We start from the raw sequence: 12,094 nt of genomic DNA on the forward strand, positions 1-12,094 counted from the left end.
ATTGCATAGGCCTTCCCTCCGTCCAGAAAGCCAGAATCATCCGCCCCACACTCAAAAATTAGAATAAATGGACTTACATATTCAAAAATTAGGCTCTCATCGTCCTGGATAACTTGTATTTTCAATTTTGTCTCCTTTTCTTTTTTCTTTGCAGGAACATTTCCTCTATTTCCTCAGGTAAGTAGCCTTGTCTTTTCTTTGCAGGATATTTTTCAGGCTCCTCCTGGTATCACTTGTTGCCCAGAGTCTTCTTCTTCCACTTTCGGCTTCTCCCATCAGGGGTCGCCACAGCGAACAAGTCGCATGGTAAATTTGGCAATGTTTTACGCCGGATGCCCTTCCTGACGCAACCTTCTCAAACCGGGCTTGGAACCAGCAGAGGTAGAGAAGGGAACAGGGAGCAGCCCGGAGTCGAACCCGGGTTTCACACTTGTTGCCCAGAGTAATGCATTTATATTTCGGACTTCCTGGTCCTTCTTCAGATGCTGAACTGAGCACATTTTGTTTGTATACCCCTTGTGCATGAGAGCTTGGATGGAATAAAAATCCTTTGTCCAAAATCCGGGTCTGATTGCCTTCTGTTTAATTGTGCCTCCGTATGACAGGGCTGCAAGGTGAGTGAGTGAGTTGGAAGAAGCAGGTCCTCTTAAATAGAGCAGGTGGGCGGAGTTAGCCTTTGTTTTGCTCCTGAATGGCTGTGGATCCATGCTTTTCCGAAATTGTCCGTAGCTTTATGGCTCTTTGAAATATAGTCTCACCTATTGTTTTTAGGAGTGGGAGCACACCCCCCCTCACCAAGATGAGGTCCAGACAGTTAAGGAAATCACCCAGCTTGCACAAAACATTTTTCTTTTTCCTCTTCAGTCATTTGTCCTCCAAAAATCCTCTCAGAATAGGTTTTTCTTACTTCTTCACTGAGGTTAGGTTCAGGATTAGGTGACTTGGAAGGTATGTATAGTCCAAAACATCATGTCTGAGAAAAAATCTTTTCTTCTACAGCATGGAAGGAAGTGGGGCTTCAAACCCTGGCACCAGACTGACAAAGGGGCACGAGCTTGTCAGGGGTTAAAGATTAGAAATTCACCGCCAAAGGCGGTGAACTTCAAGTGCATAGGCCTTCCCTCCGTCCAGAAAGCCAGAATCATCCGCCCCACACTCAAAAATTAGAATAAATGGACTTACATATTCAAAAATTAGGCTCTCATCGTCCTGGATAACTTGTATTTTCAATTTTGTCTCCTCTTCTTTTTTCTTTGCAGGAACATTTCCTCTATTTCCTCAGGTAAGTAGCCTTGTCTTTTCTTTGCAGGATATTTTTCAGGCTCCTGCTGGTATCACTTGTTGCCCAGAGTAATGCATTATATTTCGGACTTCCTGGTCCTTCTTCAGATGCTGAACTGAGCACATTTTGTTTGTATATCCCTTGTGCATGAGAGCTTGGATGGAATAAAAATCCTTTGTCCAAAATCCGGGTCTGATTGCCTTCTGTTTAATTGTGCCTCCGTATGACAGGGCTGCAAGGTGAGTGAGTGAGTTGGAAGAAGCAGGTCCTCTTAAATAGAGCAGGTGGGCGGAGTTAGCCTTTGTTTTGCTCCTGAATGGCTGTGGATCCATGCTTTTCCGAAATTGTCCGTAGCTTTATGGCTCTTTGAAATATAGTCTCACCTATTGTTTTTAGGAGTGGGAGCACACCCCCCCTCACCAAGATGAGGTCCAGACAGTTAAGGAAATCACCCAGCTTGCACAAAACATTTTTCTTTTTCCTCTTCAGTCATTTGTCCTCCAAAAATCCTCTCAGAATAGGTTTTTCTTACTTCTTCACTGAGGTTAGGTTCAGGATTAGGTGACTTGGAAGGTATGTATAGTCCAAAACATCATGTCTGAGAAAAAATCTTTTCTTCTACAGCATGGAAGGAAGTGGGGCTTCAAACCCTGGCACCAGACTGACAAAGGGGCACGAGCTTGTCAGGGGTTAAAGATTAGAAATTCACCGCCAAAGGCGGTGAACTTCAAGTGCATAGGCCTTCCCTCCGTCCAGAAAGCCAGAATCATCCGCCCCACACTCAAAAATTAGAATAAATGGACTTACATATTCAAAAATTAGGCTCTCATCGTCCTGGATAACTTGTATTTTCAATTTTGTCTCCTCTTCTTTTTTCTTTGCAGGAACATTTCCTCTATTTCCTCAGGTAAGTAGCCTTGTCTTTTCTTTGCAGGATATTTTTCAGGCTCCTCCTGGTATCACTTGTTGCCCAGAGTAATGCATTATATTTCGGACTTCCTGGTCCTTTTTCAGATGCTGAACTGAGCACATTTTGTTTGTATACCCCTTGTGCATGAGAGCTTGGATGGAATAAAAAATCCTTTGTCCAAAATCCGGGTCTGATTTCCTTCTGTTTAATTGTGCCTCTGTATGACAGGGCTGCAAGGTGAGTGAGTGAGTGAGTTGGAAGAAGCAGGTCCTCTTAAATAGAGCAGGTGGGCGGAGTTAGCCTTTGTTTTGCTCCTGAATGGCTGTGGATCCATGCTTTTCCGAAATTGTCCGTAGCTTTATGGCTCTTTGAAATATAGTCTCACCTATTGTTTTTAGGAGTGGGAGCACACCCCCCCTCACCAAGATGAGGTCCAGACAGTTAAGGAAATCACCCAGCTTGCACAAAACATTTTTCTTTTTCCTCTTCAGTCATTTGTCCTCCAAAAATCCTCTCAGAATAGGTTTTTCTTACTTCTTCACTGAGGTTAGGTTCAGGATTAGGTGACTTGGAAGGTATGTATAGTCCAAAACATCATGTCTGAGAAAAAATCTTTTCTTCTACAGCATGGAAGGAAGTGGGGCTTCAAACCCTGGCACCAGACTGACAAAGGGGCACGAGCTTGTCAGGGGTTAAAGATTAGAAATTCACCGCCAAAGGCGGTGAACTTCAAGTGCATAGGCCTTCCCTCCGTCCAGAAAGCCAGAATCATCCGCCCCACACTCAAAAATTAGAATAAATGGACTTACATATTCAAAAATTAGGCTCTCATCGTCCTGGATAACTTGTATTTTCAATTTTGTCTCCTCTTCTTTTTTCTTTGCAGGAACATTTCCTCTATTTCCTCAGGTAAGTAGCCTTGTCTTTTCTTTGCAGGATATTTTTCAGGCTCCTCCTGGTATCACTTGTTGCCCAGAGTAATGCATTTATATTTCGGACTTCCTGGTCCTTCTTCAGATGCTGAACTGAGCACATTTTGTTTGTATATCCCTTGTGCATGAGAGCTTGGATGGAATAAAAATCCTTTGTCCAAAATCCGGGTCTGATTGCCTTCTGTTTAATTGTGCCTCCGTATGACAGGGCTGCAAGGTGAGTGAGTGAGTTGGAAGAAGCAGGTCCTCTTAAATAGAGCAGGTGGGCGGAGTTAGCCTTTGTTTTGCTCCTGAATGGCTGTGGATCCATGCTTTTCCGAAATTGTCCGTAGCTGTATGGCTCATTGAAATATAGTCTCATCTATTGTTTTTAGGAGTGGGAGCACACCCCCCCTCACCAAGATGAGGTCCAGACAGTTAAGGAAATCACCCAGCTTGCACAAAACATTTTTCTTTTTCCTCTTCAGTCATTTGTCCTCCAAAAATCCTCTCAGAATAGGTTTTTCTTACTTCTTCACTGAGGTTAGGTTCAGGATTAGGTGACTTGGAAGGTATGTATAGTCCAAAACATCATGTCTGAGAAAAAATCTTTTCTTCTACAGCATGGAAGGAAGTGGGGCTTCAAACCCTGGCACCAGACTGACAAAGGGGCACGAGCTTGTCAGGGGTTAAAGATTAGAAATTCACCGCCAAAGGCGGTGAACTTCAAGTGCATAGGCCTTCCCTCCGTCCAGAAAGCCAGAATCATCCGCCCCACACTCAAAAATTAGAATAAATGGACTTACATATTCAAAAATTAGGCTCTCATCGTCCTGGATAACTTGTATTTTCAATTTTGTCTCCTCTTCTTTTTTCTTTGCAGGAACATTTCCTCTATTTCCTCAGGTAAGTAGCCTTGTCTTTTCTTTGCAGGATATTTTTCAGGCTCCTGCTGGTATCACTTGTTGCCCAGAGTAATGCATTTATATTTCGGACTTCCTGGTCCTTCTTCAGATGCTGAACTGAGCACATTTTGTTTGTATATCCCTTGTGCATGAGAGCTTGGATGGAATAAAAATCCTTTGTCCAAAATCCGGGTCTGATTGCCTTCTGTTTAATTGTGCCTCCGTATGACAGGGCTGCAAGGTGAGTGAGTGAGTTGGAAGAAGCAGGTCCTCTTAAATAGAGCAGGTGGGCGGAGTTAGCCTTTGTTTTGCTCCTGAATGGCTGTGGATCCATGCTTTTCCGAAATTGTCCGTAGCTTTATGGCTCTTTGAAATATAGTCTCACCTATTGTTTTTAGGAGTGGGAGCACACCCCCCCTCACCAAGATGAGGTCCAGACAGTTAAGGAAATCACCCAGCTTGCACAAAACATTTTTCTTTTTCCTCTTCAGTCATTTGTCCTCCAAAAATCCTCTCAGAATAGGTTTTTCTTACTTCTTCACTGAGGTTAGGTTCAGGATTAGGTGACTTGGAAGGTATGTATAGTCCAAAACATCATGTCTGAGAAAAAATCTTTTCTTCTACAGCATGGAAGGAAGTGGGGCTTCAAACCCTGGCACCAGACTGACAAAGGGGCACGAGCTTGTCAGGGGTTAAAGATTAGAAATTCACCGCCAAAGGCGGTGAACTTCAAGTGCATAGGCCTTCCCTCCGTCCAGAAAGCCAGAATCATCCGCCCCACACTCAAAAATTAGAATAAATGGACTTACATATTCAAAAATTAGGCTCTCATCGTCCTGGATAACTTGTATTTTCAATTTTGTCTCCTCTTCTTTTTTCTTTGCAGGAACATTTCCTCTATTTCCTCAGGTAAGTAGCCTTGTCTTTTCTTTGCAGAATATTTTTCAGGCTCCTCCTGGAATCACTTGTTGCCCAGAGTAATGCATTTATATTTCGGACTTCCTGGTCCTTCTTCAGATGCTGAACTGAGCACATTTTGTTTGTATACCCCATGTGCATGAGAGCTTGGATGGAATAAAAATCCTTTGTCCAAAATCCGGGTCTGATTGCCTTCTGTTTAATTGTGCCTCCGTATGACAGGGCTGCAAGGTGAGTGAGTGAGTGAGTTGGAAGAAGCAGGTCCTCTTAAATAGAGCAGGTGGGCGGAGTTAGCCTTTGTTTTGCTCCTGAATGGCTGTGGATCCATGCTTTTCCGAAATTGTCCGTAGCTTTATGGCTCTTTGAAATATAGTCTCACCTATTGTTTTTAGGAGTGGGAGCACACCCCCCCTCACCAAGATGAGGTCCAGACAGTTAAGGAAATCACCCAGCTTGCACAAAACATTTTTCTTTTTCCTCTTCAGTCATTTGTCCTCCAAAAATCCTCTCAGAATAGGTTTTTCTTACTTCTTCACTGAGGTTAGGTTCAGGATTAGGTGACTTGGAAGGTATGTATAGTCCAAAACATCATGTCTGAGAAAAAATCTTTTCTTCTACAGCATGGAAGGAAGTGGGGCTTCAAACCCTGGCACCAGACTGACAAAGGGGCACGAGCTTGTCAGGGGTTAAAGATTAGAAATTCACCGCCAAAGGCGGTGAACTTCAAGTGCATAGGCCTTCCCTCCGTCCAGAAAGCCAGAATCATCCGCCCCACACTCAAAAATTAGAATAAATGGACTTACATATTCAAAAATTAGGCTCTCATCGTCCTGGATAACTTGTATTTTCAATTTTGTCTCCTCTTCTTTTTTCTTTGCAGGAACATTTCCTCTATTTCCTCAGGTAAGTAGCCTTGTCTTTTCTTTGCAGGATATTTTTCAGGCTCCTGCTGGTATCACTTGTTGCCCAGAGTAATGCATTTATATTTTGGACTTCCTGGTCCTTCTTCAGATGCTGAACTGAGCACATTTTGTTTGTATATCCCTTGTGCATGAGAGCTTGGATGGAATAAAAATCCTTTGTCCAAAATCCGGGTCTGATTGCATTCTGTTTAATTGTGCCTCCGTATGACAGGGCTGCAAGTTGAGTGAGTGAGTTGGAAGAAGCAGGTCCTCTTAAATAGAGCAGGTGGGCGGAGTTAGCCTTTGTTTTGCTCCTGAATGGCTGTGGATCCATGCTTTTCCGAAATTGTCCGTAGCTTTATGGCTCTTTGAAATATAGTCTCACCTATTGTTTTTAGGAGTGGGAGCACACCCCCCCTCACCAAGATGAGGTCCAGACAGTTAAGGAAATCACCCAGCTTGCACAAAACATTTTTCTTTTTCCTCTTCAGTCATTTGTCCTCCAAAAATCCTCTCAGAATAGGTTTTTCTTACTTCTTCACTGAGGTTAGGTTCAGGATTAGGTGACTTGGAAGGTATGTATAGTCCAAAACATCATGTCTGAGAAAAAATCTTTTCTTCTACAGCATGGAAGGAAGTGGGGCTTCAAACCCTGGCACCAGACTGACAAAGGGGCACGAGCTTGTCAGGGGTTAAAGATTAGAAATTCACCGCCAAAGGCGGTGAACTTCAAGTGCATAGGCCTTCCCTCCGTCCAGAAAGCCAGAATCATCCGCCCCACACTCAAAAATTAGAATAAATGGACTTACATATTCAAAAATTAGGCTCTCATCGTCCTGGATAACTTGTATTTTCAATTTTGTCTCCTCTTCTTTTTTCTTTGCAGGAACATTTCCTCTATTTCCTCAGGTAAGTAGCCTTGTCTTTTCTTTGCAGGATATTTTTCAGGCTCCTGCTGGTATCACTTGTTGCCCAGAGTAATGCATTTATATTTCGGACTTCCTGGTCCTTCTTCAGATGCTGAACTGAGCACATTTTGTTTGTATATCCCTTGTGCATGAGAGCTTGGATGGAATAAAAATCCTTTGTCCAAAATCCGGGTCTGATTGCCTTCTGTTTAATTGTGCCTCCGTATGACAGGGCTGCAAGGTGAGTGAGTGAGTTGGAAGAAGCAGGTCCTCTTAAATAGAGCAGGTGGGCGGAGTTAGCCTTTGTTTTGCTCCTGAATGGCTGTGGATCCATGCTTTTCCGAAATTGTCCGTAGCTTTATGGCTCTTTGAAATATAGTCTCACCTATTGTTTTTAGGAGTGGGAGCACACCCCCCCTCACCAAGATGAGGTCCAGACAGTTAAGGAAATCACCCAGCTTGCACAAAACATTTTTCTTTTTCCTCTTCAGTCATTTGTCCTCCAAAAATCCTCTCAGAATAGGTTTTTCTTACTTCTTCACTGAGGTTAGGTTCAGGATTAGGTGACTTGGAAGGTATGTATAGTCCAAAACATCATGTCTGAGAAAAAATCTTTTCTTCTACAGCATGGAAGGAAGTGGGGCTTCAAACCCTGGCACCAGACTGACAAAGGGGCACGAGCTTGTCAGGGGTTAAAGATTAGAAATTCACCGCCAAAGGCGGTGAACTTCAAGTGCATAGGCCTTCCCTCCGTCCAGAAAGCCAGAATCATCCGCCCCACACTCAAAAATTAGAATAAATGGACTTACATATTCAAAAATTAGGCTCTCATCGTCCTGGATAACTTGTATTTTCAATTTTGTCTCCTCTTCTTTTTTCTTTGCAGGAACATTTCCTCTATTTCCTCAGGTAAGTAGCCTTGTCTTTTCTTTGCAGGATATTTTTCAGGCTCCTCCTGGTATCACTTGTTGCCCAGAGTAATGCATTATATTTCGGACTTCCTGGTCCTTCTTCAGATGCTGAACTGAGCACATTTTGTTTGTATACCCCTTGTGCATGAGAGCTTGGATGGAATAAAAAATCCTTTGTCCAAAATCCGGGTCTGATTTCCTTCTGTTTAATTGTGCCTCCGTATGACAGGGCTGCAAGGTGAGTGAGTGAGTGAGTTGGAAGAAGCAGGTCCTCTTAAATAGAGCAGGTGGGCGGAGTTAGCCTTTGTTTTGCTCCTGAATGGCTGTGGATCCATGCTTTTCCGAAATTGTCCGTAGCTTTATGGCTCTTTGAAATATAGTCTCACCTATTGTTTTTAGGAGTGGGAGCACACACCCCCTCACCAAGATGAGGTCCAGACAGTTAAGGAAATCACCCAGCTTGCACAAAACATTTTTCTTTTTCCTCTTCAGTCATTTGTCCTCCAAAAATCCTCTCAGAATAGGTTTTTCTTACTTCTTCACTGAGGTTAGGTTCAGGATTAGGTGACTTGGAAGGTATGTATAGTCCAAAACATCATGTCTGAGAAAAAATCTTTTCTTCTACAGCATGGAAGGAAGTGGGGCTTCAAACCCTGGCACCAGACTGACAAAGGGGCACGAGCTTGTCAGGGGTTAAAGATTAGAAATTCACCGCCAAAGGCGGTGAACTTCAAGTGCATAGGCCTTCCCTCCGTCCAGAAAGCCAGAATCATCCGCCCCACACTCAAAAATTAGAATAAATGGACTTACATATTCAAAAATTAGGCTCTCATCGTCCTGGATAACTTGTATTTTCAATTTTGTCTCCTCTTCTTTTTTCTTTGCAGGAACATTTCCTCTATTTCCTCAGGTAAGTAGCCTTGTCTTTTCTTTGCAGGATATTTTTCAGGCTCCTCCTGGTATCACTTGTTGCCCAGAGTAATGCATTATATTTCGGCCGTCCTGGTCCTTCTTCAGATGCTGAACTGAGCACATTTTGTTTGTATATCCCATGTGCATGAGAGCTTGGATGGAATAAAAAATCCTTTGTCCAAAATCCGGGTCTGATTTCCTTCTGTTTAATTGTGCCTCCGTATGACAGGGCTGCAAGGTGAGTGAGTGAGTGAGTTGGAAGAAGCAGGTCCTCTTAAATAGAGCAGGTGGGCGGAGTTAGCCTTTGTTTTGCTCCTGAATGGCTGTGGATCCATGCTTTTCCGAAATTGTCCGTAGCTTTATGGCTCTTTGAAATATAGTCTCACCTATTGTTTTTAGGAGTGGGAGCACACCCCCCCTCACCAAGATGAGGTCCAGACAGTTAAGGAAATCACCCAGCTTGCACAAAACATTTTTCTTTTTCCTCTTCAGTCATTTGTCCTCCAAAAATCCTCTCAGAATAGGTTTTTCTTACTTCTTCACTGAGGTTAGGTTCAGGATTAGGTGACTTGGAAGGTATGTATAGTCCAAAACATCATGTCTGAGAAAAAATCTTTTCTTCTACAGCATGGAAGGAAGTGGGGCTTCAAACCCTGGCACCAGACTGACAAAGGGGCACGAGCTTGTCAGGGGTTAAAGATTAGAAATTCACCGCCAAAGGCGGTGAACTTCAAGTGCATAGGCCTTCCCTCCGTCCAGAAAGCCAGAATCATCCGCCCCACACTCAAAAATTAGAATAAATGGACTTACATATTCAAAAATTAGGCTCTCATCGTCCTGGATAACTTGTATTTTCAATTTTGTCTCCTCTTCTTTTTTCTTTGCAGGAACATTTCCTCTATTTCCTCAGGTAAGTAGCCTTGTCTTTTCTTTGCAGGATATTTTTCAGGCTCCTGCTGGTGTCACTTGTTGCCCAGAGTAATGCATTTATATTTCGGACTTCCTGGTCCTTCTTCAGATGCTGAACTGAGCACATTTTGTTTGTATATCCCTTGTGCATGAGAGCTTGGATGGAATAAAAATCCTTTGTCCAAAATCCGGGTCTGATTGCCTTCTGTTTAATTGTGCCTCCGTATGACAGGGCTGCAAGGTGAGTGAGTGAGTTGGAAGAAGCAGGTCCTCTTAAATAGAGCAGGTGGGCGGAGTTAGCCTTTGTTTTGCTCCTGAATGGCTGTGGATCCATGCTTTTCCGAAATTGTCCGTAGCTTTATGGCTCTTTGAAATATAGTCTCACCTATTGTTTTTAGGAGTGGGAGCACACCCCCCCTCACCAAGATGAGGTCCAGACAGTTAAGGAAATCACCCAGCTTGCACAAAACATTTTTCTTTTTCCTCTTCAGTCATTTGTCCTCCAAAAATCCTCTCAGAATAGGTTTTTCTTACTTCTTCACTGAGGTTAGGTTCAGGATTAGGTGACTTGGAAGGTATGTATAGTCCAAAACATCATGTCTGAGAAAAAATCTTTTCTTCTACAGCATGGAAGGAAGTGGGGCTTCAAACCCTGGCACCAGACTGACAAAGGGGCACGAGCTTGTCAGGGGTTAAAGATTAGAAATTCACCGCCAAAGGCGGTGAACTTCAAGTGCATAGGCCTTCCCTCCGTCCAGAAAGCCAGAATCATCCGCCCCACACTCAAAAATTAGAATAAATGGACTTACATATTCAAAAATTAGGCTCTCATCGTCCTGGATAACTTGTATTTTCAATTTTGTCTCCTCTTCTTTTTTCTTTGCAGGAACATTTCCTCTATTTCCTCAGGTAAGTAGCCTTGTCTTTTCTTTGCAGGATATTTTTCAGGCTCCTCCTGGTATCACTTGTTGCCCAGAGTAATGCATTATATTTCGGACTTCCTGGTCCTTCTTCAGATGCTGAACTGAGCACATTTTGTTTGTATACCCCTTGTGCATGAGAGCTTGGATGGAATAAAAAATCCTTTGTCCAAAATCCGGGTCTGATTTCCTTCTGTTTAATTGTGCCTCCGTATGACAGGGCTGCAAGGTGAGTGAGTGAGTGAGTTGGAAGAAGCAGGTCCTCTTAAATAGAGCAGGTGGGCGGAGTTAGCCTTTGTTTTGCTCCTGAATGGCTGTGGATCCATGCTTTTCCGAAATTGTCCGTAGCTTTATGGCTCTTTGAAATATAGTCTCACCTATTGTTTTTAGGAGTGGGAGCACACCCCCCCTCACCAAGATGAGGTCCAGACAGTTAAGGAAATCACCCAGCTTGCACAAAACATTTTTCTTTTTCCTCTTCAGTCATTTGTCCTCCAAAAATCCTCTCAGAATAGGTTTTTCTTACTTCTTCACTGAGGTTAGGTTCAGGATTAGGTGACTTGGAAGGTATGTATAGTCCAAAACATCATGTCTGAGAAAAAATCTTTTCTTCTACAGCATGGAAGGAAGTGGGGCTTCAAACCCTGGCACCACACTGACAAAGGGGCACGAGCTTGTCAGGGGTTAAAGATTAGAAATTCACCGCCAAAGGCGGTGAACTTCAAGTGCATAGGCCTTCCCTCCGTCCAGAAAGCCAGAATCATCCGCCCCACACTCAAAAATTAGAATAAATGGACTTACATATTCAAAAATTAGGCTCTCATCGTCCTGGATAACTTGTATTTTCAATTTTGTCTCCTCTTCTTTTTTCTTTGCAGGAACATTTCCTCTATTTCCTCAGGTAAGTAGCCTTGTCTTTTCTTTGCAGGATATTTTTCAGGCTCCTGCTGGTATCACTTGTTGCCCAGAGTAATGCATTTATATTTCGGACTTCCTGGTCCTTCTTCAGATGCTGAACTGAGCACATTTTGTTTGTATATCCCTTGTGCATGAGAGCTTGGATGGAATAAAAATCCTTTGTCCAAAATCCGGGTCTGATTGCCTTCTGTTTAATTGTGCCTCCGTATGACAGGGCTGCAAGGTGAGTGAGTGAGTTGGAAGAAGCAGGTCCTCTTAAATAGAGCAGGTGGGCGGAGTTAGCCTTTGTTTTGCTCCTGAATGGCTGTGGATCCATGCTTTTCCGAAATTGTCCGTAGCTTTATGGCTCTTTGAAATATAGTCTCACCTATTGTTTTTAGGAGTGGGAGCACACCCCCCCTCACCAAGATGAGGTCCAGACAGTTAAGGAAATCACCCAGCTTGCACAAAACATTTTTCTTTTTCCTCTTCAGTCATTTGTCCTCCAAAAATCCTCTCAGAATAGGTTTTTCTTACTTCTTCACTGAGGTTAGGTTCAGGATTAGGTGACTTGGAAGGTATGTATAGTCCAAAACATCATGTCTGAGAAAAAATCTTTTCTTCTACAGCATGGAAGGAAGTGGGGCTTCAAACCCTGGCACCAGACTGACAAAGGGGCACGAGCTTGTCAGGGGTTAAAGATTAGAAATTCACCGCCAAAGGCGGTGAACTTCAAGTGCATAGGCCTTCCCTCCGTCCAGAAAGCCAGAATCATCCGCCCCACACTCAAAAATTAGAATAAATGGACT

The sequence above is a fragment of the Oryzias latipes genome, chromosome 3 (genome assembly GCF_053564925.1).
Source record: "Oryzias latipes strain Hd-rR chromosome 3, Olatipes_Hd-rR_3.1".
Lineage (NCBI taxonomy): Eukaryota > Metazoa > Chordata > Actinopteri > Beloniformes > Adrianichthyidae > Oryzias > Oryzias latipes.